This window comes from Lates calcarifer, linkage group LG3 (assembly GCF_001640805.2).
Source record: "Lates calcarifer isolate ASB-BC8 linkage group LG3, TLL_Latcal_v3, whole genome shotgun sequence".
Classification (NCBI taxonomy): domain Eukaryota; kingdom Metazoa; phylum Chordata; class Actinopteri; family Centropomidae; genus Lates; species Lates calcarifer.
This window is the reverse complement of record NC_066835.1, coordinates 7,518,047-7,545,218: the sequence shown is the minus strand read 5'-3', so window position 1 is coordinate 7,545,218 and position 27,172 is coordinate 7,518,047. Positions and strand designations below refer to the sequence as shown.

At 42.0% G+C, this 27,172-nt stretch overlaps 1 protein-coding gene across 5 annotated transcripts in view; it reads left to right on the top strand.

The window, feature by feature from the left end:
- The first annotated feature begins 7,803 nt into the window (after window positions 1–7,803).
- The window catches only part of adgrb2 (adhesion G protein-coupled receptor B2), a 202,170-nt gene continuing 182,801 nt past the window's right edge, over window positions 7,804–27,172 (top strand). For all 5 annotated transcript variants that reach the window (XM_051065750.1, XM_051065748.1, XM_051065749.1 and 2 more), the window contains exon 1: window positions 7,804–8,736. The gene's annotated coding sequence lies outside the window, so the exon portion shown is untranslated. The remainder of the gene's footprint in view (window positions 8,737–27,172) is intronic.

The window sequence follows — 27,172 nt, the reverse complement described above, 5'->3', positions numbered from 1 at the left end:
GAATCAGTGTTAATTAAGTGAACTTTCATGTCACTGCTTTCAATCGCAGCAGATAGGAAAGATACTTCAGGCTAAATGAGTGAAACAATGTTAAAATGGTTACAGATGTAACTATGGTTCTGTGGCTTCTATGTAATTACTAGATGTAATATCTAGGCACGCTGGTTAAGACAGCAGGAGAAATACGGTGGAAAAAAATCATGTGTCAATGCCTCTGCCACTTCTTGCTCGGTACTGTGGGCGTACCACCACCTGCCAACCAGCGAGTAGTCTGTTTTGCAAACGTTGTATAGAAAATCAATGTACATTTTCCGCCAAACAACACTTTTGCTTGTGTGTATAATCTTCGATGCAAGGGACATACAAAAGAGGGGGCTTAAACTCCAACAAAGATTCCCTCCACAGACATTATGAACAAGAAGTAAAGACTACACTTTCTATCCCATCCCCATCCCCACATTACTTTTTCTTTGTTGGTTTTTCCCACAAATGATTCATTTTCCAGACAAATTTTTGGCTTTTTTGTGTCACTGGTCAGACCCACATCGCCTTAAACCATGTGTCCAAGCTAAAATTGTGTGTTAAATTGCTTTTCAAGGGTTGTTCTCCAAAGTGGCTGTTTATTCAAGTACTTGATGTGCTTTTAATTTCCCACATGAGGCTTCACCATGACATTTTGCATATTCAAACCATTGATTGTGCCTTCAAGCCAATCAGAATCGATTTCTCCATGTCACGCTTTAGTGATAATTCATGATTAAACACTCTTAAGACACCTTTTAATCCAGCACAGTGTACTCAGTTACTATGTCTACTACCAGTCACTGTGATGTGCTTATTAATTTTGGCCCTGCTTTATACATAGAATGCAAAGCATGCAAACCTTTTGTTTGGTTAGAGGTCAAATTAAATAAACAGATATACTCTCAGTTCATGTTTATAATTAACATTTTCAGAGAAGGGACTTGCCTGTATTGATTATTCTTCACAATCAATAGATAAAATCAAAAATAATGCAAACAGTTATGATTAAGGCTGAAGAACGGATCAGAAGTTAGCTCAAGTCGAGACTTACAAAATGACCTCTCACAGGTTTCTAGATCTAAGAACCAGCTGTGGCACCACAGAACAGCCTGCCCAGCCAAGAGCAAGGTAGACTTAAATCATAGCTTCTTTTTTTTCGTGGACCTGTTTGGCCTACAGTCAACCATGATGGATGGTGCAACAAAGTGTGGTCTGCTGTGGGCTTCAGCTGCTCTTAAATGTATGGGTAGGGGGCTGGAGAGATGGGATGAATAGAGCAGACAGAGAGATGAGATGGAGGGACCAGGGGAGATATATGAGGAGAAGGCCACGGAGAGGTGATAGATGTCTACGAAGAGGGGGGAGAGAGAGAGGGAAGGGATGGATGCCAAAATGACCACGGATAAGTTATACTGTAGGTGGTCCTGTGATCTGTCTCTGTCAGATGAAGGAAAGGATTTTCTCCCTCAGATTATGTTGAAATTTAACACAGGAGCTGAAGGTAAGAATGGCTGTGTGTGGGTATGTGGGAATGCACCATCCACTACATGTTAGCCCCATATGTGAGTGATTTATGGCATAAAGGGAATGGAACCTGGGTGCTTTACGATGAGCCTGACTTTGTTGACTCACCATCATGAGTGCAGCCAACCCTGCATGTTCTGAAAAAGATGAGGAGACAAAAATAAAGACAAAGATACATTGTACCTTAGAAGCATCTGAATTCCCTTTGTACTTCTACTGGCTCACTGCAGAGTTGTGTCCTTTCATGTCCTTATATACAGATGACTGTTGTAGTAAATATTCCTCATTGTAAAATTTGCTGATGGAATTGTTCTGATGTCTCTTCTCAGTCAGTCAGATTGAGTGTAAATGCAGATGTCATTGTGGAAAAGGCTCAGCAGTGTCTCTATTGCTTTGATAATCTAAACTCCTTTGAGCTACATTGCAGAACACCAACAATATTTTCTACCTTTTATTGAAAATATTTAAATTAATCCTAAGGGTGGGGATGCTGATCTATGGGTTGGCCCACTGCTATGGTTCAGACTGAAATATCAAAAGGATTGCCATGAAATTTGGGCCACAGTCATGTCCCTTACTGGATGAATTTCAATCTCTTTAGAGCTCCCTTGAAAACACTGTCAATCAAGAAAAACTGTATTGATGTAGCAGAGCTAGAGATACTGTCTTTTTTTATTCTATACACTCTTGTTCCTGATCAAAACCTGCTGCTAGCATGTCGCTGTGCAAATGTTAGCATGCTAGTGACAGCGCTATGTATAGCCTCAGTCGCTAGCACAGCTGTAGACTCTTATGTGCTTGCTTTATTTTCAAAAATAAAAGAGCCGGTTACTCTGTTTCGTTCACTTCAGCTCTAAATTGACTAATGCTGAAGCCTAAGCCTAATACTGACCAATTCCTCAAAAAGATGTCTAAGATATGTAGATATATATATGTTACTGAATACTTTAAGTTAATATAATCAGAAATGTGTTTAGGAGTCCCTTAATGTTAAAACCAAACCTCCTCATATTTATTATGGAGGCAATCAGGCTAGTGATCAGTCACAGTTCAAGAAATGAATGTCAAATAACTGTATATATAGATTAATAATTGTACTAGTGCTTTTTTTTTTTTACAAAAGCATAGGTGTTGAATATTATCGCCCAGCTACAGCTTGGCCTCTAACTCTATGTATTTGAACATTTCAGCTACATATTTCCTTTTTTGTATTTTTATGTGTGTGAATGAATTGTTAGTGTGTATTTGTTTTTGGAACCTCACTTGCCTGTGAGATGAATAAAATACATTGAATTGAATTGAAGATTGAGGTAAGTGGTGAAGTGAGTCTGAGAATGAAAGGGTGAAATGGGGAAGCAAAGCAGGGAGCAAAATTTGTTTTGAGCGAGCTAAAAACTGCAGTTTGGAAATACAGAGTACGGTGCATGTGAGAGAAAAGGGCAATGAACTAGAGGATGGAAAGAGGATTAAGAGAGAGGAGGAAGGAATGGGTGGGGGTGGGAGCCAGAAGGGAGTTTTGTACCAAGGAGCACTATCATAATTGTCACATTTGATCAGGGAGGAACTCCAGCTAGCTTCATGGACCACTGCTTGTTTCCAAGCTCCCACCCCACTGAGGATTCAGTAAGCTGAGCATTAGACACACACAAACAGGCACATACACACCCAAATTTATGTTGGCATTCATATACATGGCTGCACATGAACACACACATGTGCGAGTGTACAGTCAATTATGCTTGATACAAGCATGGACATATGCGTATTTACAGCAATAGGAAATTAGCAGAACTGAAAAGGAAGTTGTGTAGTGATTTGGGAATGTAGTGTTTTATTCAGATGTTTTTGTGTTTGGATTTACCTCAACACAACATCCCTGAAGCACAACACTCTGTCTTGATTTGAAATATAAGCAGAGAGGATGCATTAATATAGAGAAGAGAGGATTACTGAAGTGTTTCTCTGCTTCTCCCTGTGACTGAGGTAGAGCGGAGACATTATGGTGTCTGTGTTATTTTTGATCGAAGTTGGTGCGCTGGCAAATTTCAAAGCTATTACTGCAAATGGGGATCAGAAAAGGAGAGAATAAATCCTAAAGGCAAGTAATAAGTATGGACACTGAAACAGTTGATATCTCACAGACTGCCTGGAGGTCCTGCAGGGAGAATGTACGACTCAAGTGAAATACGAGTTTGAAAATACTTCTGTCTGTGTATGTTTAGCAAGTTGTCAAGGTGACTGTGATTGAATTGGGCTCACATTTTTCCCTGATACCAGCTACATGAACAAAGGAAAGTGAAAAACAGTAGAGACAGTGGGAGCTCAGCCCCAAAGCTTTGGCCTGTCTTTACCTTCTCCGATTCACAGGAAGCAAATCAAACACACCATTGTTTAGGAGCCATTTAGCCTCCACAAAATTAATCAAGCAGGGGCAATACAATTTTCTGACAAAGCAGGTGTTTTAAAATTACAGAGAGCAAGGACAGAAAATTACAGTTGTTTTGATTAGGGGCCCAGCAGTGGAGTTATAAGTATCTGCATTCCTTTTGGCATTTTCTTTTAATGTGAGAATTAAGATTGTACACAAAAACTGAGATATATACATATGCACAAACCTGTCAATAAGGAAAATACTTATTTTCATTGCTAACATGCAGTCTCTTAAATGACATAAGCACACAAACTGGGGGACATATATGTGCACCAAATCAATGATTCTCACACTCTGTCCTCTGATTAGCTCCTTGTTGTTGCAATCCTGCTTTGAAGATTTCTTGTACTAGTTCTTCCTATAGTATCTGAACAGAAGCACTCCCTCTGGCCACAGCAGATGTCTGCTAATCAGGTCAAGGGGCCCCATTGACTTGTACTGATGTGCACATACATGGTACATATATACGCCATGCAGTTGCATGGACAATACAAAGCGTGACCTAGCTGCTTCCTGAAGCATGGCCACCGGAGGTGCAGGTCAGCTCCGGTGCTATGGCATTATTACCGCTGTTCCCGTGGAACGGAAGGTATAAGAATATAAATATGACAAGACAGAGAAGACATGTGCTGTGAGATGAAACAGAAGTGACAGTTGTTTAGTCAAGTCATTTAGTTTAATCAGCATGTTCTGTCAAAAGGTTGTTTCCTTAACACCATGATAATGAGACTCTGAAAAACTCAATTTGGTTTACACATTAACGCTGACGAACGTTTGACATTATTCAAGGTTTGATTTATTCTCATAAAATCATAAAACATTTTCTACACATAGAAGACATTTCTATATTAAAGCTGAGACAAGAGGTGCAATGTTTGTGCAACAGGGTTTTAATCTCTCAAATTCAGTGAAAATAGAATATTGATATTTAATAGAGATTTGAAAAAGTTTCATTTCTTCCTCCTTTAGTTTTCAAGGGGAAAAATACAGTGTTTAGACTGTTTAGAGAACTCCCTTGTGCTTTAACAAAATGGAATCATAAATATCATTTACTAAGAAGCTCTCAATCTTGGTTCTGTCCTGTGAGTGGCTAACTCAGCTACACTGTGTTTGTGTGTGTGTGTGTGAGAGAGAGAGAGGGTGAGAGAGAGACAGAGAGAGAGAAATGGAGAGTCTGTTGTTGCCAAAATGTGTGTAACTAGGCTCCAAATCACCTTTCATGTCTTTCTGAGCTACTGATGGAGCTGTCAGTGGTACTGAAATCTACCAAGGGTTTTGTATATGCGAGTACTACCCTGTGTATGTGTGTGTGCATGCCACTAAAGGCATGATCTCTGAGCTTCAGTGAGGTCTCCGCGGTGCTGAAATTGCAACAAACGTAGCACACTCTGCATGCCTCTCCATCATCTCACTTGCATTATGTCACTATTTTAGCTTCCCTTTCACTGTTTATTTTGAGTATCAAAGGCAACATCAGCCAGTATAATCAGGCAGGATAACAAAGGCCGTTATTCATTTCTATATTACCGTAAGGCCAATGGGCCAGCAGGCCTTACAGGCCAGCAATAGTAACAACAGCCCAATGGAAGTATAATCCCAAGACTGGGGTACAATAGGTCCAATACAAAAGTCGTAAATTCAATATAAAAGAGATCAGTGTTTAAAAAGTTTTCCACATGAATAAATTTATCACATTAAAGACCTCTTGTGACTACATCCAGTATCTATTTGGTTTACTACACTGCAGACTATAGTGCACATGCTTGAAGCACCTGCCAAGCATCCCCATTGTACAGCTCAAGGAAACATTTATAGTCCTGACAATGATTATTCTGTCTCTGCCAAGAATGCTGCAAAATAGGCTGTTGCAGTCGATGAAAAATTTCCCTTTCTAGTGATTCTGTTATTCCAAGGTGTTGTCCTGCCAGCGTGGTTGATGTATGAAGGATGTCACGTCTGAGTGATGTCTGCATACCACATTTTGATATGGAGAGAAGAAGAAATTCTTTGCGTTATCTGTTGTGTGCCTTCTACTTAACCTTATCACAATCCCTTTTTCCAATTATTCACGGGGAATGATAAACTGTAAAGAGAGATCTGTATCAGCCAGTAAGTGAATTAAAGAAGGTGGGCGAGGAATTCTTCATCAATATATGTAACTGCAAGATTAGTTGCGAATGGCATGTTCTAATGCTAATAAATGAGCATGATTATCACAGTGGCAGACAGTCTTCCTTTTGATCTGCTTTGTGCTTTCATTTGGGCCAATTTGGGAGGTCACAAATTTGATTCTCAGCAGAATCCTCTCGGGCGAATAGCAAAGTGTTCATAGAGAGTCGCTCATGAGAGCTGTGGAGTGGAGGAAAAATGATTATTGGCAGAACATTTGACAGCCCAGGAAGATCCTAGTTTTCTTTGAAAGAGGCATTTCATTTTCATAGAACAGTGTTAGCATTGCCATTAATCACGTGCACAAAATGATCATTTTCTAATTAAAAATTGGGCTGTCTTTAATGCATGCCTCTCAACTCAGTGAACTGATGCAACTCCCTAAGCCTTGTAGAAATTAAGTAGCATATTTCTTCACATTAAGCAGTCTCAAAAAATCAAGACAGGATCTATTTACATGTCAGTAAATATGTGTGGATGCAAAGGAAATCTAGCAACACCACTGATTGGCATGAAGTTTTGTGGCAAATTAGTGGACTTGCAGCACTTACCAGTTTCATAGTAAAAATACAGGCTTTGACATGCTGTAATCTGGCCGACACACTGCCATGATAGCTTCTATTTTCTCCATGCCGCTGTGCTCAATGAGCCCAATGGTGAGCAATTTTCAAATCTAGGTTGTGAAAGTAATACTGACCACTTTTGCATTCAGAGATGCAGACTTCATTTTCACACTGTGTTCCTCTGTCTTTCTCTGTAGGCTGTTTGACTGCAAATGTAGCTGCTTGATGTTGACTGTTCATTCAAGAGAAAACGAAGAAGAAAAAAAAAAATCACTGTACAAAAACTTTCATCCTCTCTGACTTAGCTACACTAGTGACTGGGTCATTGATGGTAGCTATCAAAGAAAAAGACTAATTTAATACGTTTTATTGTGCTGGAAAATGGATGACTAGTTACAGAACTGTTAGAAAAAAGGATGATGGATGAATATATGGCATGGCTGGTAATCTGCCTGCACTACAGTAGAAGAGCTGCGCTAGGTACCACCTCCAAGCCTTCAAAAGAAGCTCTTGAGCTGACTAATGTCCCACCACTTTTACTCATCCATATGCAAATATATGCAGCAAGGTGCTCCGAAATCTAATCACATCATCTCCTGTGTAAGGGATGCCTGTGATGTAAGTATGAAATCTGGTACCAAAGCATTACAGTATGATAACTTCATGCTGGGTTGCAGGATTGGATATTGTTTGCAGAGAGCCAGAAGAGCTAACAAGGACATGTGTTAGCACTGAGATGTGGGGTGACATTTATCAGTCACATCTATTTAGAGATGTGTAAAATGCTGTGCTAATTTGTTGAAATGTTTCTGATTGGGTACTATAACTGTTTACTGTAAGGTGTGTGCTCCATTGGACTGACAGCTGAGACTCAGAGCACTGCAGTGATATCAGTGAAGTAGTCTATCCAGTGTGAGCTGATGCCAAATAAAAGGGAAAATCTGGCCCAGTGTTACAAATGTGCAAAATTCTCCTTTAAAGCCCGCACGATATTTGAATACATCTGTGCACGTGCGCAGGCTGTATTTGGAAACTGCGCGTGCTGACGTCACGATGGCTGTGGAGGTAGAATGGGGGGGGGAGGGGGGGGTCCCGATGTGAACGCGCCTGACGGATCCCCGGCGGAGATGGTGGTGGTGGGAGGGGGTGGGGGGGGAGCGGTAGCGAGGGCGCGCATCTCTGTCCTCCGCTTGTGAGGCGACTGCAGGGGAGCCAGATGCCCGACTGCGAGCCGCTGCCTGTGGATACCTATCCCAAATGCCAGAGCAGGCGAGAACCACAGACACATTTCACCCTCTGGCAGTAAGCGGAGTAAGAATTTGTTTTTTTATGTTTTCCTTTCCCCCCCTTCCTCTTCTTCTTCTTCTTCCTCCTCCTCGCTTCGCTCTCTGTTGCCTCAACCTCTGCTTCAAATGAGGAGCTTCCTTGGACTTGGAGTACCGGGCATCAGTAGAAAAAAAACCCGTTATCCCACTCTGCCCCTGCTGCTGCTGCTGCTGCGGCGCTGCTGCTGCTGCTGCTGCCTGTGAGCGCGTCCTCTCGCTGCTTTTGGAATATACAGCGTGCCTATATGCGCAAAAACCATGGAGATTATATGACGTGGATTTATTTTTTGAACAAAACTGGACATCTACAATAACGACGTCCCTTCTTCTTTTTCCATCTTTTTATCGCCTTTCTCTCTTTTTTTGCGTTCTTCTTCTTCTGTTCTTTCGTTTGATCCATAGCCACTTTTATGATTTCATGTCCTTAGCGATCCCTCCTTGCTTTTATTTATCTATTTATTTATTTATTTATTTTGCACACTTGTTATTTTTTGGTCCGTTTCGGAGGGCGCAGAAGTGGGATGCCTCGCGGAGAACATTTTGTTGGGGGAGAAGATTCCGCGCAGCAGCAGCGAGGGTGAATGAATGATAGTCTCCCTCTCCATCTGAGACGTGCCATGGATGGGAAACTTAATTTGTTTCCACGGAACCGATCGGGGAATAGCCGTCGCATCAAATAACTACTGCTGACAGCGATCAGGTAACGTGTTACATCCATTAACCCTCAACATGTGAGAACAACGTGTAAAAGAAAATCCCTGGACTGTTTCTTTGCGCCATGTACTCCAGATTGCTTTGCAGTCTGTCGGCTTATGTATTTATTTATTTCATTCTTCACATCCTTGTGTAAAGATCAGAGTGTGTGTAAGTGTAGTCCGTTTCTTTTACTGGCGCATACATTCTCAGATACCAGGGAGTCATTTTCGCCAGTCCGGGCTGTTTCAGGAAGACTGAATTAGATATCGGCAGTTGTCCGCGGGTGCGTGTGTGTGTGTGCGCGTGGTGTGTGCTGATCTGTGAACCTGAACGGAAGTACCGGTCACAGAAAAAAAAAAAAAAAAAAATCACAGCAGATGAATTTCGACACATTAGTTGAGCACAGGTGGACAGCTGTAGCCTCCTCCATGCCGAATCCCCCTCAGTGGGAGACACACAGAGCTGTGTGACTCTGCCTCTGAAGCCCCTGGCAGACCTGTAACTTTGCGCAGTGGCCAAAAGACACACACACACACACACACACGCGGAGAGAGAGGGAGAGCGAGAGAGAGAGAGAGAGAGAGAGAGAGAGTACATCGTGCGCAGACAGCCTGCACAGACACTTTTATTTCCATCTTCCATGCTGTTTCTCTTTTCTCAACGCATTCACACACGCACACGCGCGCCCACAATCTTGGTGCTCGCGTCTTAAATGTGTGTGTGTGTGGGGGGGGGGGGGTTTCCACGATGCCATTTTGAGTTTAGAATAACATAAATAAATCAGAGCTCTTCCACCCGCCACGGAAGCTTCTTTACCGGTGCTCCTAATGGCTGGAAATGTTTCTTGGCAGGAAGGATGTCTCCTCCGTGGCCTGGTTCACGTATGTAGCATTAGGTTAGAAGGGCTCATGCTGGTGCTCCTTCCAGCAGCAGCACCACCACCACCACCACCCTCCTGTGCGCACTGTGCGCCAGGGGAGAGTGGGTGCCTTCTGCCGGTGAATGCTAAAGAGCCAGGATGTACCAAAGACGCCAGTGAGAGAGCGTGCACTGGGGATTGAAAGGGAAAGGAGGCGGTGGGGGTGGTGGTGGTGGTGGGGGTTGACTTACATCCGTACTGGCATCTCCCCACGCAACAGAAAGCCCTTTGAAAGCTATACCTGATCACGCACTGAAGGTCCGATTTATTTGCGGGCGCCCCTCGCTGTGGAGTGCGTCTGCCGCAGTGCCGCTTCTTGTTACCGTACCTCCTCCCAGTCTATTCCCTGTTATTTTCACTAAAATGAGGAGTGTAAGGTGTTTTATCAAGTCTGAGAAAACGGCTCCCCAGTACCCAGTAGCCTTGTCTCACCCCCCCCGGTAGCGAGCAGGTGGCTCCGGTGACGCTGAGCGGGAATGACAACCGGGACGCGACAACAGGAGTGCAAAAGGAGCCTCCGAGCATCCTGTGTCTGTGTCTCTCTCTCTCTCTCTCTGTGTGTGTGTGTCTATACCCATCTGTTGAGCATGCAGCGTGCGCGACCTCTCCGCACGCACACGATAACAAACTCTATCACTACTATCAAATCCCCCTCAATAATGGAATGTAACACACATGGCACCTCGATTATTTTAAACCCCCTTCTCCCAATCTGTGGCATGTTGAACAATTTCCCACAATACTCTACTTATTCCACCACTGAGTAAAGCCAGACTCCACTACAGCAGCCTGTGGGTGAAAGTGGTGTAGGCAGTGTAACAGGGACACTGATTCATGAGCAGTGACTGTCTCTTTGGTTCTTGGCACCATTTAGGATTTGGATTAACAGGTCAGACTGAGCCTGTAGTATTACTCATATTCTGACAGAGATGCTCGACAGTCATGTAATAGATCTTTAAGAGACAAAATCATAAGAACCCTATGACAACATGCAGAACAACTGCCTTTCATTTCGAGAGCTCTCTGCGCTGCATCCCTGCCTCCACCCTGAGCAGTGAATAACCATAACCTCGCCTCTCCTTTCTATTTTTTATTTTTAACGCAGTGAATAACCTCGTTTGTTTTATTTCTCTGGGCTGCTGTCGGAACTAATGGAGCCGGCAGGGCCGTGTCCCCTTTTAGCTGAGATGAGAGACTCAGGGATGATGGCTCATGAGTTGGACGTGAGAAAAGGTTTCCTTTTTAACCCCCGCTGGGTAGAGGACAAAAAGGTGGTCAGGGGCAGCAGTTCGCTGAAGCTGTGGCAATGTTCCTTACAGCTGTAACATTTGCAGCCAAAAACTTCCAAGCCTGCTTATATCCATGCAGTGGATCTGTGTTGTGCTCATCCTGAGAACATGTCAGGCAGAGACTAATGAGCTTACAGAACACTGGTTATCAGCGCTGCACTGGCTTGATGTGGTGTCTTGAATATAACGAGGAAAAGCACAAGATTAAAGCTCACTTTGGTTGACTTAACAGCGAGTGCTACAACTTGACATCCAACAATTATCCATAGAAATCTCCTAATCTTAACTTCCATGTAGTGTTTGACACGTTTCTGACATTTGTGTTCCTGAAAAGGCCTGTCATGACTGTTAAAGCATACCGTATAAAGAATACTGAGACATAGATTGCAGTTCATAAGAAGTTTACCTACACTTAACTTTCACAAAACAAAAAAAATATTTTCTCATTTACTCCTAGCATTGTGTAGCCTCATAGGTTTAGTTCAATTAGACCAGATTTCAAGAACTTTGTTTTAGGGGCTCTTGTTTTTTCCTCTCTTTTTTTTTTTTTTTTTTTTTTTTTTTGCTTAAATCAGTATAAAACCGGAAAATCTATTTGCTAGAATGGACAAAAACCAACTGATCTGGACACTGGCCATACATACGAAAGCACCGAACTGACTGGGGTGGAGGGTGCATGGTGTTGACGACTCCAAGACCCAGCAACCACTAATAACAAGGCATTTACAGCATGATGTCCGTGGCAAGTGAAGCAAATGATGAGACTGATCAGTTAAAGCAAATAAATATTGTCCATCAGTCCCCATCACTGGGTTTCCTATCTGCAGGCGTGAATGCCAAGGGACCAACCAGTACAACCTCAGATTCAGCACCCTGGACAGCAATCATGGCGCAATTGCAGTAAAAACATCAGTATCTGGATTCATCTGGCTTATGCACAGACCACCTTGAACAGGTTTAATTAGAAGATATGGTATCATCACTTTTGACAGCGTGCTCTGTGGGTAATCCAGAATCCACCCAGTTTTTATAGAAACAGATGTAGCTATGCAGTTTTTAAATGTATTTTTTTTTCCTCTTGTGTGAGCACCACCTATAAAATTTCCACTCAGTTGTGCTGTATTTGGGGTGGCAGCAGAATCTCAGGCAGATAATAATCTGGTCAAATGAAAACCAAAACACTTTAGCTAGATGTCTCTGCTGTAGAATTAAATGAAAATATGTTTGGTTTTTGGTTGATCTGGCCCTTAAATGATAGTGACTAAGGTCAGAGTTTCTGGTTTGTCACTGGTGGTGCATATATTAAACTTTAAAGATACTGACAAAGACTCTTAGTTTTTGTTATTCTCATTTTAATTTGTTCCTGGGCAAAACCAACCAATAGGACTTTATTAATAATAATGTACTTTGCAAAAGAACATAATGCATTTGTGGTACACAGTGCTGATTCGCAGTTCTCTTAGGCTGCAGAGCTGGCATCTTTTTGTTTGTATTTTCTTTTCTTTTGGGCGGAGTTGTTCCAGAAACAAAACCCTCTGCTCTGGGTTTGTGCGTCTTTTGCCAGACTGGCCGAGGCCATGGTGTCCACAGGGATCTTCGGAGATCTCTCTAGCCCCTCTAGCCTTCTTCCAGGCTGGATATTCTCATCCTCATCAGGGCCAAGATCCAAAATGAGATCAAGTGCTTCATTCACAGTTACAGTTAGTCACTTGCTCATTGTGGGGCTTACCACAGAGTGACATGTCAGCAAGATGGAGAGGCCTTATCTATTGCCCAAAGAGCTGATGTCATATATGGTTACAAGTTTGATCTGTTCAGGTGTGATTTGTTGTAATTATTGGGTTCTATATAGGGAGACATCAGCTGTAGCTGGTTGTGAAAACCTTTGATATCTTATGGGAATTGGATGCAAAAAAAAAAAAAGAAAAGAAAAAAGAAATCGCAGAATGAAGTTATTAAATTGGTCCATTTTGACCAAAGCACAACAGGAAGGTTAAATGGGACAGAGAAATGAGACTGCGAGTAATGACTGTGCTGCCATTGAACGATCATCTGAGCAGCTGCTGGAAATGCAACTCAAATGAAAGTGTGACACACATCAGCTGAAGATGTATGAAAACCACTGGGCTCTGTGGCAGTTTTATAAGGCCTGTAGATGTGATACTAATAACATCTTCAATATCCGCCCACGTGTCATGCACTAATGCTGGCAATGCTAAATCTTTCTCCCTGTCTCTCTCTGTCACACACACACACACACACACATACTGTACACACAAACCTCTCTCTCACCTCTCTCTCATTCTCCCTATTTTGCATCTCACTTTCACTCAAGCGACTCTGATGGGCAAACGTGCGAGAGCGTACATCGAGATGTGCGCAGCACGGAAGGAGAAAAAAATACAATGCGCAAAGCAATGGTGGCATGTTACGCTGTGTGTGTTTATGTGTGTGTGTGTGAGCATGCATGCTGTTTAAATAGTGCATATGGACCAGGGGCCAGGGCGACAGCTTGGTCTTGCTTGGATCACTGCACCCTGGCTGGACCATTGTTCCTCTGACACCCTCCCCACCTCCCTCCTTACACACAAACACACACTTCTGCCCCTTTGCTGGCCTTTCCCTAACCAGCTTCCTGCTCTCTTTTCCTCCTCCATCTCTTTTCCCTCTGTTCTCTACCCATCTATGTACCCTATTGCGTTTTTATCAATGGCGGTCTTAGAATTTTCTGTGATTTCCAATCTTGGCCTTGTTGTTCATGACTAGTGGCCTACGAGGCCCAGGTGGATATATTATTTTAAGCTGGGCATGGCCACTCTGTTAGTGTGGTTGGCTGAGCCTGTCTAAGTAACGCGCACTGACAACAAGTCTTAAGACTTTTCATCGTCACATCTAGAAACTCTGCTGTCAGCTCTCTGCACATCAGCCATCACCAGCTCAGGCCAGCGTTTGGCCCGGGAGAGAGGGCCAAGGAAGAAAATCATTAAAGAAACTGGCCTAAAATATGAGCATGTTTGGGTTCATGTATAGGTCAGAGAGATGAATACACAAGCAGGCTGAGGTTGCTTAGTGGAGATTTTTAAAAATCTAGACAAATAGGACAAAGGGTGAAAGATTTTCTACTTTCCTGCTCTGTTCTCCTCAGCATCATATATTGTGCCCTCCTACTTCATATGCTTTGCCATGCTCCATTTGGAGTCACAGATGCCTCTGTCACTGGGGCGGCATTCATTTGGCGCGGCCCCGGGTGACTGTGTCAATATTTGCAGTGAGTGCCATTTTGGTTTGGGGCGCTCTATTAGCATGACTGGGCCTCGGCGAGGCTAAGGCTAAAGGAAAATCAACAGGAAACAAAAGCCCCAGCCCTATAGACTCGCTCTCTACAATTAATTAAGCCTTTTGGCAAGAAAAGTGAAAGGATGGGCCTCCTTGGGAATAGATAGGTTGGGGTTTCAGAAGGATGAGGGAGGGGTGGGGGAGAGAAAACAAAACAAATTAATTGCCTTGAATCGCAGGAATAATTCACATCTCTGATTAATACTGATCGCACGAGGGATAAGAAACTGCCACAATACAACCACAGAGAACAGTTAATTCAATGAGTTTTTATGTTAATAACTCTCTTTGTGCAAAGATGAACAAGGAGTCTTTGCTGGGCAATGACTATGCAATTTGGGGCTGTTACTTGGTGTGTGTCGATCTGTGTGTGTGTGAGAGAGAGAGAGGCTGCGTCCCAGCAGTAATATTTGCCTTTTATGTAATGTTTTTCATAATGTGTGGCCCTTGGGGATGGAAAAAGAGCAAGAGCTGGCAGATTGTATTGATTCAGAGCATCTAAAGCTGCGACTTTATGGTGCAGTACAGGAGGGCCCATGAGGATAGCCTAAGCTAACATGTTTTCAGGATTGCTTTTACTTGGGCTGCCTCTCAGCGACAAGTCTTACTTTTTCATTCCTATCCAATTTCTGTGTCTCTCTCTGTGGCTCTTGTTTGTCTCCCTGCTCTTATTTTTGCCATAACACCACCATGCACACGCTTCTAAAACACCTTCTCTCTTCTTGCTTATTTCTATTTTGTAATGGAACAAGTTCAAACTCCTCACATCCACAGAAACACTCATACACGTATGTAGAGTTACTTGCCTTTTGCGGCTCACGCGCAGGCATGCAGCTAGTTCCGACTGCTTAACTCGGCGTTCAGAGGGCGCAGACTCATCTGCCTCAGCACATTGGCCTCGTCATCAGCAGAGCGCCCTGCTGTGACACCCGTCGGCCTCTATTACGGCTCCATATAGAGGAGGGCGTGCCGTGTTTTGCAGGCCAACAAGTGGAATGCTCTGCACTGCCGAAGCAGATGGAGGCAGCCGGGACTCCTTTGCAGTGTGATCTGATGGGATCTGATGTATGCATGTGCGTGCTTGTCCAGTGTTGCAACTTTGGACTTGATAAATACAGCATCCAAGTGCTCTTACTTGGAAACAATGAAATATTACTAAAGTGGAACACGCTGCAGGGTTTTATTTTGGAAACAAAGAGGAAAAGGGCAAATTTATATAACAGAAGTAAGATTCAGAAGAGGCTAATGTGAATGAGGCATTACAATGATGATTCTATTTATTAGGTCAACATTGTGCATTTGTGTCACAAAAATACAGTGTGTAAGTAATGTGTTTTAGGAATACTCCACACTTCCTGTTCCCTAAATATCTCCTACCTCTTTGCAGTAATGATAATGGAGAGTCCTGACTTTCCTGCTCATATTCATCTTGTCCAACACTTTGCTGGGTAAAGCACCCAAAGGCCTCCGACTCCTGATAACTCGTGACATCTTTACACTTTTCTTTGCTAAAAGTGAGGGAACATCTATGACAAAGTAAGAGCAGGAAATTATCTTGAATATGGGCTTTTACAACTCCCCAGGCTGTTGCTGTAAATGAAATGAAATGTCTTCTTGGAATGTGCTCGGCTCGCCTGTTTGAATAAAGGTTGAGACAAAATAATCTGCCAGACATTCAGGGGTAACGTGCTGTGATTTTCTGTGCTGCCAGTTTTCATGTTTCATTAGTTCTGCGTGAGTCTGTGTGATGCATGTGTGTGTACGTCGGCGCATGTGCGATTATCCATGCCTGAGATGTGCTAGTGCGGGCGTGAGTGTGTGTGGAGAACCTCCCCAGGTCCAGTGGCTTGTCAGAGATGCAGCTTGTGCGGTTTTGGAGGAAACTAAGTGGACAGGTGGAATTCCAGCCCAGAGGCATGCTGGGTAGACTCACAGCGTGGCAGGTGTGGACAACTGACAGTACAGAGTTGCCATGGAGACCATTAGTCAAATCCCAGTGGTGCATCCCAGTGTATTGTCATGTTTTCTGTACATGTTAAAATCTTGGAATGGAGATTAATGGAGATCGATGTTGTGTCTCATGCGTCTCTGTGTGAATCCATGTGACTGTTTGCACTGCTTACACAACACGCATCCTTCAGTATCTGAATCCTGATTTCTTTTGAACAATTCCAGGTAATAGATACACCGGGAGACGGAGGAAAAAGTGGGAAAGAAAGAAAGATAAAGCACAATATGAAGCAAGAGAAATGCTCATGAGTTGCTGATGTAATATTTTTAGAATGCATCATGAAGCTGCATGCAAATGTCTCTGCCTCTCCATGGTGGTTAAAAGACTGCTGATATGAAGTAAAACAGACTCATTTACAGAGACAAGGAGATGGCAGGTCAGTAAAGAAAACACAAATGCAAGCAACAACATTCTAAGGGGAACAGGATTAGACATTTGGCAATTTGGTCTTTTCGAAAGGGGTGAGCATCTACTGGGCAAAATGCACATTTGAGTGTTAGACATTAAACATCATGGAGTTTTGTCCCCAAAATACCCCCCCAGACTGCACTGCCCTTGAGGCTATGTACCAATATGTCACCCATGCTAGGGACTGGCAGACTCCAACCATGTCCTTAACCTGAACCTAAATTATTACGGCCCAACGCAGCCTGCATGGCAGAGCAGTTTCCAAGGTGGCGCAAGGGGACAAAATAACACAGAAAATATCTGTAATAGGACATGCCAACTTCCATTTACTTCACCAGAACTTCAATTTTCAACTCATATAGAGGCCTGAACCTTGCAGTGTGTGTAAGTGGTGCAGAGTGGTAGTGAGTGGAGCAGTGTGATTTTGTGTGGAGTAGTGTTTTTTTTTTTTTCAAAGTCCTGGCGTTAGTTCTCTCTTATGTCTTCTTCTAAGCACATTTGATTGCTCTTGTGCTTCTGCTGTCTGTGTCTTTTGCCCACTAACATCAAGTATATGTGTCCCTAAATGGTGATACAGATGTTTTCTGTAACAACACAAAGCGGCCGTGCTTGTGGAGTGTGTGCGTGCGTGTGTGTGAGACAGTTCAGACTGACTGATTTCAGACTTTACAAGGAGCTGCAGTTATTTCTCTTCAGACCATCATCTTTTGTTGCTGTCTCTGTACATTCATCAAGTGGAGTCATATACTACTTTACAGCTCGGGGTAACAGCAAAAAAATTCTGCTCAAGTTGAGACATTTTCATCCTGAGTTGACGCGTCTTTTTTTGTATGCCACTTTTAAATTTCAGTTTGTGTTGAATAATGCAACTGAGGGCCGGCGCTCATCACATTTGCTGGAGCAGGTTTTCTCCCAGCATGATTGGAGAGCAAGCGTGGAGCAGCAAATATAAAACTAACAGCAGCTGGGAAGCAGAGTACAGAATGTTTGAGTGGGAAGTGGAGGCTGCTCTTATCCCGCTCTGCTCAAACACAGGATCATGTGTACAGAATTGTATTGAGTTTATTTATTTTGGTGTTATGATGTCCTTATCGGTCAAATTTGGATTTGCTATTTGTGCGTTTAGTAACAATATCAGGCTCATAGGTTGCATAGTTATTTTCTGTTTTTCTGAAGCATGCACCAGAAAATATGTTTGGTATTTTTCGTGGAAATGGTCATGGGGAGGTCTGAAACTTAAATAGAAGTAAATTTAATTTTAATTACAGCACCCTCGCATGGTAAGTGACACCACTGTTTAAAAGGTCAATGCTGGATCCAGTGTTTACCATCCACCATCTCTGGGGAGATTGCATAAGATTGCATGTGTTGACATAGAAAACAATACAGTTGAATACAATAAACCACCTCTGCAAAATAAATCATCTTTATCCTTGTAGCTTTAAATGTCTAAAAATGAGTTACTGAAGTTAATAATGTGAGTCTGATTTTCATGGAGCACCAGAGAGAGATGCAGGTCTTCTGGAGCCAGACTGTGGTCCCTTCACAGATGTGTTGTGTTAATTTACCATCTCCCCACTAAACATGATGACCAGAGGCTGTGTCATCGTGTGGCCCTCCTGCTACCTTCACAGCAATTAGGTAGATGAAATGAGAGTGTTGCAGAGGCCAGCGATGTAATTAAACTTTGGACTGAGAGGCCACTGGACTCCTGTGAAGAAATACCCCAGCTTGCCCACGCACTGCACACAGGCAATACGTGTGTGCTCTCCATCAATATGTTTTATCTGTAGTGTCCACATACTGTGTGTATCCTGCTGGTAGGAAGACCAGTGTGTACAGAAGCACACTCACACAAACACATGGAGGAGACCTTTTATTCAACAGACAGGGCCAGCATAACACACCTAACCGTTAATATCTGCAACTGTATCATGGATAGCTGCCCCAGTAAACGAACCTGTACCTCACAAAGATGCTGATACTTTTTAACACAAAACATGAACTGTATCATACTGAAATATGAATACAGTAATTTGATAGTGTGAAATTGTGATATCTTGCAAAAAAAAAAGAATCTTACTTCTTGTAACTAGTCTGCATTAAGTACAGACCTGGAGTGTGCCCTAACTTAGCATAACGACATAATCAATCTGTTGTTAACCATTCACAACCAGAAATGCAGAGATGCTTAGAAAGAATACATATAGAACTATTCTTCACAAGCAACTGTTTTCATCTGCCAGTGATTCTGTTTGCACCTGCAGCTACAGTGAGGTCAGTGACACATGTGAAGAGTGTTAGCAAAGAAGTGTGAAAACAAAAGGCTGGTTCAGCAGAGTATATACAAGCAACAGACAAACTGGTGGTGGTTACCTTCATACCCGCAGGAAGTGAAGCAGGGGATGATGAAAGTGCTGCAGAAACGTTCTCAAAAATCCCTCTTTTTGTAGACAAATAACTTGATATTTTAGTTTGTTTCAACGTTATTCTATTTCGCTCATATCTATCTGAATTGGTCTGGAAAAACACAAAATGTTCTCACAGTTATGGTTACATTACAGACTGAACCTAACTTTTAAAAAAAAAGTTTAAGTATTTTTTTCGTCTTTTCTTTTTTCATGGGTACAAATCATGCCGCTACATGTTCACAGTCATATTCCAATACAAATCAAAAACTGTATGTAGAGACAAAAAAATTGTCATTATAATCAGTAATGTATTAATCAGAGGCATATCTTACACACTGTTGTGCTGCAGGAATGTTTTCTGTGACCATATTAAAGCATGTTGTGTTCTCACAAGCCAGTCGAACAGAAACAATAACATCCCCTCTGATGGGTCATGTGGTTTATAGACAGTAAAAACAGCAAAAATTATAGCTGAAGCTCTGATTTGTTTTACGTTATCTGGTAACCACTCCCAGGAGTGTGCTCTGCTGACATGGAGCTGGTTTGCTTTGCAGTAAATAGAAGCTGTAAAAGATCTAATTGAATTGTTTGTCGGCCAAGTGTAAAGCTAAAGCTTTGTGACATCTCACTTGGCCAAACTTCGCTAGTGCTTACTGGAAACTAACATGGCCATACAGTGCAATTTGAGTTGTTAATCAGCTGGTGTTTCTCCTCTGAATTATAATGAGATTGCCTCGGGGTCTTGCAGAAACCTCATACGTCCAAAGAGTTAGCCTTTATGGAATTAGGAAAAGTGCAGGGCGATTGTCCAAGCCCTGATCTTTTTTAATGCATTATTTCCAGTGCAACTCCGATGCAGGATTATAAAACATCTTCTTAAAGAGCAGATGGCACAATTAGAGTTAAAAGGTTTCCATGTATGTGGAAGATTTTAATGCTGTTTTATCCATTTAAGAAGCAAGGCCTGAATCATGGCTCATGGTAATGGCTGACTTATCAAATAAGTATAATTTAATCAGTGGTACATTCATTTTTCATTTGAAGGGCTTCTCTCTTTTACAAGGTTGTACACTGAAGTTCTTCTTTATTATTTGTGTGTAGTCATCGGGAGCTGTCCATTGTCCAAATGTTAAATTTATTTTCATGATCACTTAAGTTTTTGCGCATACACTTTTCACCACTCCTTGTGTGTATGCGGCATATACGGCCTGTACCACACATAGTCAAATGAGTCTCACAGCTGTCATTGCTATTCATCTTATTTTATGCCACATCCTCTTGGCAACAGAGAGTGCGTCTTCACACACTCATCAGATAATACCTCCTCAGTGGGATCTTGGACTCTGCAGGAACATAAATGCATGCGTGCTCCCTGCATCTTTCTTTTTCTTCCACTGTTGAATTAGCACTTTTCTCGTGAGCCTTGCGCTCCCTGCGCAGTCACACACAGAGCCGCAGCAGCTGCACACATACTAAACACACACACGTCGACACACTGTGACACATGAAGTCTCGTCATATTACAATCGCAGCTCAGCATATTATCCTTATCCTAGACTATTTCCTGAGCTATACTTTTCTCCCTGCTGTTATGTCTCTCGTCTTCCTGGATCTGTACTTGGCACAGGCATACAGTAACCCTCTGATTTGTACAGAAATATAAATGCACAAGAAATACAGAGTAAACAGGGTGAATCCATTCAGGTTGTTAGGTGCTTAGTGATCTCATATTAAATGTGCTATTCACTTTAAACTTGACAGTAAGATGCTTTAACCTTACTTCTGATACATTTACAGCGGACTTACGGGCATGATCTCAAACATAATCTCTTCTTAGACACATACAGAGTTTTTTAGTACACTTGCAGGCGGTCACTACACATGAACATTAAACTCAGCTATTAATACCGTATGACTTTCTCTATATGTGCTCTAGTGAAGAAGAAAATCCCTGGTGATACTTAGATAGGTTTTATTGCTCACGGCCTGACAGCATTTTAATTCCCCTTGCGGTTCCAGTATCATAGCAGCCCAATCTCCTCTCACCACACCATCAGCACCTTTCTCCCGGACCCAATTTAGCCGCTGATCCTAAATCTAGCGCGCCGGGGACCCGTGAGATTCAGAACAGTGCTCTTCATGGAATAGCACCCCAGTACCTTAAAGGAGTAGACCGCCTCAGAATGCAATTAGATGCTGCCAATCTCTCGTGATCGCTTGGGAACTTGGGGGGTGGGAGGGTGGCTAGGGTCTCTTAAATGGAGATGGTTTCTGCATGCCCATATCCTTCCAGAAGTGGAGCAGAACTCACTTTCAAAACAGTGTGTCGAACATCAAAGTATCTTGTTAAAATGCCCGTTGTTGGGAACGTTCCCTGTTGGATCTGATCTCACTTACTAAATGATGCTTACTTCAACTTGTATGTCTTGTAAAACAAATGCACAACATTCACAATGCAGCCAGGCTTTCTATAATTAGGAAAGTGATTTGTTCATCAGCTGGGAATTTTGAAGATGGAGCGTCCTTAGATATCTATACCTGTTTTACAAGATTTGTAAATAAATATCACACTAAAGTGATAATATCATAAGAATATACCCCATATACCCTCTTGACAGATCTGATGGCCAGAAAGGTTATCAGTAACTTACAGTGGCTGATGGCGTGTAAAACACAGACATAAATGTGGTTTAAATCCTACAGAGCTTAAGCTGAGATGAGAAAGTAGCTTATGGGACTCTTGCCTCCACTAAATCTATTTCAGAAGTCATTCTGATGCTTAGTGCTGCCATTAGGGTTTTTCAGGGTATTTATGATACGGAGACTACACTAAATATGAAATGCTGTTAAGGATCTACTCCTAGATTAACCTGTAAAGCACTGAACCTATTGGATATCCTCATACTGTGGAGCCAAAGCTAAAGTGCACAGACACGCCCAGCTAATGTAAGGGTGCTGAAGACACGTACTGTAGAATCTGCTAAGGACTGACTGGCTCTGTGCTCAATATGTGGTCTTCATTCTCCCTTAAGGCAAGGTTAAATGGCTGTAAATAATTATTGAGTGAATGAGAGTGCAGGTCTGACAACATGAATCATTGTGTAAATGTTTATAGGCGCGTTTGTGTGTGTGTATGTTTTAGTGTGTGGCTCTCACTGTGGATTTGCCTATGTGAGCGTGTAAGTGTCTGGCAGTGCAGTGATAGGACTCTGTCTGCCTCTTTCTCGTCTATATGCCGTATCTACACTGCTTCACACAGTTACAGGATTATATTTAACAAAATGTGTGTGTGTGTGTGTGTGTGGGGTGGGTGGGTGGATGCGCGAGCGTGGGTGTGGGTGTACTGTACGTGCTGAGGGGCTGTCTGCAGTGAGAGCCACTGTCAGAGCTGGACAGCAGAAGGGGACAGCAGGAATAAGAGGCGGCTGGCATTATTAACCCCTCACTAGGTTGAGTAGAACAGGCAATTATGACCAGTCATATGGATGTCACATTGCCAGAGGGAGACAGCTCTAACACACACACACACACATAAACACACATACCCCCACAGACACATACAGACGTAGTATCAGAACCTTTACTTAAATGATGATTCCAGTTTATTCCAGCTTGAAGCTCATTTTTAGGTTTTGCTGTCATTCCTGCTGGTAATAATAACACTGTAATCACCAAGTTAACTGCTGATATCTCAGCAACATGGCTGAAAAGAAGTAAGACAGGGCAAAAAACATGAGCAGTCAGACAACCAGACACATTTTAAACACACCCACCTGGTAGCCAGTGAGTCATTCAGATGCACTCTCTTTCCATTTTACCTCCAGTTGAAGTATTTTATGGCTTAAGTGTTGGTTTGTTTACAACCTGGCTAATCATCTGATCCATCACGTTGCTTGCCACTGGACTTTGTTGTTGCAATATTGCCATGTTCTAAAGATTTCAGCAATTACTTGGTGAGGGCAGTGTTATCATAGCCAATACAAAAACTATGAAAAGTAAGACTGAAGTTGCAGTAACCCAAATTATCCTTTCAGTGAATGTAGCAACAGTACAGTCAATTTGATTTACGTAGCCCAAAATCACAAATTTGCCTCGAAGAGCTTTACAATCTGTACTGCATATGACACCACATACATATTCTAAGGCATTTGGTTTTGGGGAAGAACTCTCACCCAAAGAAATCTATTTAACAAGGAAGAAAAGTGTAAGAAACAGGAGAAAGAAAAGGAGGGGTGTCTCTTCTAGGACAGACAGGCATGCAACAGATGTTGTTGGTAAAGAGTAGACAGAAATAACAACAGCAAAATGACAAAGTGGAGAGATAGAATGACAATATCAGGTAGACAGGTTCCAAACAGATATGAAGAATATGGATCTGGGAAGACATTAAGAAACAACCAGGAGCTAGCAAAACCGGTAGGGCTTGGGCCACATGATCTCCTCTCTAGCATGAAGACCTTTAAGGCAAAAGTCCTCCTTTCAAAATCTTACTTAAGTAATAGTATATTTAAAAATATATACCTAATATAGCCATTATAAGTAAAATATACTTTAGTATTTTTAGCTGATTATGCGGCACAATGTCCTGTGTCAGTGTTACAGTAAAACCTCTGATTTATATTATATTACTGGATTATTATTGCTAATGCATAGTTGTATGATTTTAATGTTCTAATTTGTGGAGACATGGTTTTCAAGCTATCTAGTAGCTATAGCTGATAAATAATTGATAGTATAGTCATGTAAAAAAAGTTATATATTTCTATACTATATTACTATATTACTCTTTAAGTAAGATAGCTTGAATAAATATCTTTGGTTACATTCCCACACACATTTCAAAAGGCTTTTCTGTCCACATAACATCTGTCTTTTCTGCTACATCTTCCCACTGTTTGCAGCAGCCCCTCTTCATTGCTGTTATTGTCTTATAAACACTCCACCCACGCCAACTCTCTCTCCTTCTCATGTTCTATTTCAGGGTGTTAAGTTGCTGAGCATGGCCAAACCTGCTCACAGCAGTATATATCTGATCAAATCAATACCCATTTCTCTCTCTCTCTCTCTCTCTCTCTCGCATTTTTTTTTCCTTCGTTTCTGACTGCGGTTAGCCATGATAGGATGATTGGAAGGCGATACATCCGGGTCGTCTTGTCTGTGAGATGGATAGATTAACAGGGTGGGTGTGGGGGGGAAGGATCAGCTTTGCCATGCTGCACCACAATAAGGTGTTAGCAGATCCATCAGTGTAGCACGCTTTGCGGCCATCCTAAGCTTACCGGACTCAGTGTAACTCCTCCATCTCGCTTTCCCTCCATGTCCCCCATTAACACCTCATGGGCCAATAAGGGAACAGATTGAGATGTCTTGTAGCACCCGCAATCAGCAACATGTCGGCCATTTTCCAATGTTTGCTTCCACCAGTTTTGTCTGTCACATGCCCATATTTCTCACAAGTGCCTGTTCTCACTTCTCTGTTCTTTCCTGTCTGTGTTGTTGTCCCTTTTGTTTCCCATTGTCCCCTCTCTGCCATACTTGAAGCTGTGGAGTGCAGATTTATTTGCATCCTCTGTGAGAGCTTAATCTTTTTTTTCTTTTTTGTTCTGTTCATTGAATCTTGCACTACTCCCCTAGATGATTGTATCTCCCTCTCTCTGTGTGTAGGAAGGTTTATTATTATCTGGGTGCAAAGTATGAGGGATACAGAATGATTCAGTTTTTGAGACCACGGGGCGGGGGGGGTCAGTCCACTGCATCTCCTTTCAGATTTCTTTTTGTTTTCTCTCTGTTTCTCTACCATCTTGCTGCCTGCTCTCTTCAGCTGTGTTTTGATGCCTTTGTGTGCTGGCTCAGGTCCTGTTAGTTTTAGGAAAATGCAAGGAGCAACACTATTTCATTAGTACAGCGAGTCCCATCACAGTACACTGCACACACACACACACACACACACACACACACACATCTCAGCCATTTATTCATGACTCAGCCAGCAGGCCAACATGGCGTGAGTGTATGTGGGATGTGTGCTGTCTTTGTTTTTGCTCTTTTATCAACATCTAAAGACAGTACTCGCACTCTCTGTCTTCACACACGTACCTCTGTGTATTCCTGTCCATTTCTATCACTCTTACCCATGTCAGTCTCCACATAGGTCTCATCCCACACTGTACACTCACTTAAAAGCTGTGTTCCCTTTCTGAAACCAGCTTATATGATGGTTTGTTTTCCTTTTTTTTTTTTTTTTTCCTTTTTGTCTTACCTGGAATATTATTCTTTTCATGTTTTGTATTTTTATTTTGCCAACCTGCTGCTATGGTTACAAGCTAGCTGCCTTTGAAATCCTGTGTGAATACTGAAACTCTCATGTGGAGGCTGAGAACACACACATACTTTTTGTCTTTCTCTCTGTCCCTCAATTTCTTTAGACTTCTTTGCTTCCACGTGTAGGCACTGGAAACAGATATGGAGATTTGAGAACAATAAGGCATCTATCTACTTTTTTTTTTTTTTTTAGACACACACTATTAACTTGTACCCCAGGGGTAGGGTACTTCTGCAGTTACTACAACAAAACATGGAAAACTCAACAAACACCTCAAGTAAACTCAGTCAAAAAATAGAAATTAAGATTTGATTTAAAATACACACACACACACACACACAAGTTTGCACTGTGGATAAATGGTTGATATTTAGCTTAACGTATCGATGACCAGTCTTCTAAAAGTAGCTCTTCATAAATAAACAGTTTAAATAATTCGCTAAAAAACAATGGATAAGCCATTGAAACTGTCTAGCTAGCTGTTTAGTTAGAATGGACATGAACTGTCTAAAAGTAATAGATGAAATAGTTAAAAGTAATGGGTCATTATAATATTTAGCTACGTGTAATATATAGCAAGAAATAGTTAGTTAATAGTTAAAGGTAATGGACAAATTGAAACATCTATCTCCTGTCACTCTAAGAATGTAACCTCGAGCAAAGAAGCTTATTCACAGCAGTTCAAATGCGAACAATACTTGAACAATATTCACTTTGACATATAATTAAGTGTTCACTTTTTATAGATAATAGTGAATAACATCTAGTTTATAAGAACACACATTGGAACTGTGGGCGTCAATATAAGGGCACTTGAACTTATATGGGAGTAGGTGCATCAAACCAAAAAAGTTTGGAAACCAGTCAGAAAATCATTCAACAGTTGTCTATTTTTAACATTATTATAATATGATCCATTGTATACACAATACTCTCCACCACTCCTCCTCCAGCTCTGTCACGAAATTTCTCCCACCTCCCCACATATTCCCTAAGTGTACATTTTTTATTTTGCCTCGTGACTCAGCACTGGCTTTGTGGATTCAATCATCACGTATTTATGAGAAGCCCTTAAATGCACTCCAGTTCTGGAGGCGTGGTGTTGAAAGAGATTTTTTTTTTTCCTACTCATCCTTTCTATGGTTTTTATCTTTGTTGGCAGTCATCCTCCCTGTCGCATTTCCCTCCAACTTATATTCATCTAAAGGTCCACTAAGGGAACTAATGACTTGACTGAAGCATGAACTCAATCAAAGCAGAGCTCTGATAGGCTGAGTAGCACATCCCCTTTGCTTGATCAGAACTTTGATTGACATCCTCTCATTCACTGAGTTTAAAACGAGCCCACATTAAATGGATTTGTAGCCTTCATTCGCAGGAACAGATTGCTGCTCTCTTTCTCCGTACATAATGAATCATAAATGTCAGTTATGGTTATGATCAAAAACTGTTGTGATGGATCCTTTTTGTCTGTTGTCAATAAATGACACACTTTTTTTTTTTTGTTTCCTCTTGGCATGCTCGGGTGCTGGAGATCCAATTCATCAGGGTAATGGGCCCCCTGAAAGCAGAAAATGTCAGTTAAATGAGATACATAGCCTATATGCATATGGCCACTAACTCTTAAAAGACCCATGTCTGTCAAGACCCATATAGCAATAACACTTTGGTAATAAAGGACAACCATGTGTGAACGATGTGTAATTGGTAGTTGCTGGTGTCGATGTGGTGTCTATGAGCCCTG